This window comes from Chinchilla lanigera, unplaced genomic scaffold (assembly GCF_000276665.1).
Source record: "Chinchilla lanigera isolate Chin_1 unplaced genomic scaffold, ChiLan1.0 scaffold00142, whole genome shotgun sequence".
Taxonomy (NCBI): Eukaryota; Metazoa; Chordata; class Mammalia; order Rodentia; family Chinchillidae; genus Chinchilla; species Chinchilla lanigera.
This window is the reverse complement of record NW_004955543.1, coordinates 356142-357756: the sequence shown is the minus strand read 5'-3', so window position 1 is coordinate 357756 and position 1615 is coordinate 356142. Positions and strand designations below refer to the sequence as shown.

The 1615-nt window shown below is 44.5% G+C and overlaps 1 protein-coding gene across 7 annotated transcripts in view; it reads right to left on the bottom strand.

Annotated features, from left to right (window-relative positions):
- Nucleotides 1-1615, bottom strand: part of Hdac6 (histone deacetylase 6) — a 30078-nt gene that overhangs the window by 20635 nt on the left and 7828 nt on the right. The window lies entirely within an intron of this gene.

Sequence of the window (1615 nt, the reverse complement as noted above, 5' to 3'; positions counted from 1 at the left end):
TGTTGCAAATTCGAGGCCAGCCTGGGCCACAAAGTGAGCTCAAGGCCAGCCTGAACTGCATAGCGAGACCCTGTCTCAAAAAGACAAAAAAAAAAAAAAAAAAAAAAGCCTACTCCACAAGAAAGCTACCAGGGTCAACAAAGAAAAGAAGTAGCACCCAAGGAAACTAGGTTTATAAAACAAACAGAAGGAAACACATTGGTTTATTGATTGCAGTGCTACTGATGGACTCAGAGCCTCATGCAAGTGCTCCACCACAGGAACTACACCCCAGCCCAGAAAGGGATTTAAAATAAATTCAACTACTATGTGTGGTGGCACACGCTTGTAATCCTAGCAATCGGGAAGCTGAGACAGGAGGACTGCTGCAAGTTTGAGGCCAGCCTGGGCTACAAAGTAAGTTCCAGGCTAGCATGGGCTATATAGTGAGACCCTGTCTCAAAAAAAAAACCAAGAAAGTAAGTAAAAATAAATAATAAGTTCAACTGATTTCCCGTGGAATGGTGGTTCGATACCACATGTTTACCTTCTTGCCCTCCCTCTATCCCAGTTAAAAGACGATAAAGGCCTGCTATTTATTTTTCCCTGTACTAAGGACTGAATCTAGAGCCTTCTCACTAAGTTACGCTCTGAATCCTTTCTTAAAAATTTTTAAAAAGCTGCCCTTGAACTTGCAAACCTCCTTCCTCAGCCTCCCAAACCACTGGGATTACAGGTCTACACCCACTGCACCCATTTATTTATTTTTGGTGCTAAGAGTCTTGGACATAAAGTATGCATTCTACCACTGAGCTACACCATCAGCCAGTAAAGGAATTTCAAAGAAATATCAGACTGGGGATGTGGCTCAGTGGTAAAGCACTTGCCTAGCATGCAGGGAGCCTTGGGTTCAATCCCTAGCACTGAAAAAAAAAAAATCAATCCAGAAAAAAAAAAAAAAAGAGGAAGTTTCTCAGATAAGAGATTTCAACAAATCTCTAGAAAATAGATGCTGAGGCTCTGGGGGTCTAGGGCCCTCTCCCAGGCTGAGCAGGTGGGCAAGCACCTACTAAGGATGACCTGAAGTTTCCTTTCTGGAGCAATCAAGTGCAGATCCAGGTCAATGCACACAAAATCAATTCTGCAAAGCCAATTCCCTAAATGTCCAACTAGCTGGGCGTGCTGGTACACGTCTGTAATCCCAGTACTTGGGAGGCTGAGGCAGGAGGACCCTTGAGAGTCTGAGCCCTGCCTGGGCTATAAAGTGAGCTCAAGGCCAGCCTGAACTGCATAGCGAGTCCCTCCCTCAAAAAGACAAAAAAAAAAATAGTCTAACTCACCACATTTACCTGTTTGTTGCATCTACGTGACTTTAGTTTTATGTTTTCTTTACCTATATAATAGCATTTAAGGACTGCCCGATTTATCTCCCTGCTGCAGGACTTAAGAGACTAAGAGATGAGGACTGGGGAGATCAAAAGGTATGGAGACACGGGTATGGTGGTGCACGCTTATAATTCCAGCACTCGGGAGGCTGAGGCGGGAGGATCATTGCGAGTTCGAGACCAGCCTGAGCTTCAAAGTGAGCTCAAGGCCAGCCTGAACTGCATAGTGAGACCCTGTCTCAAAAAAAAAA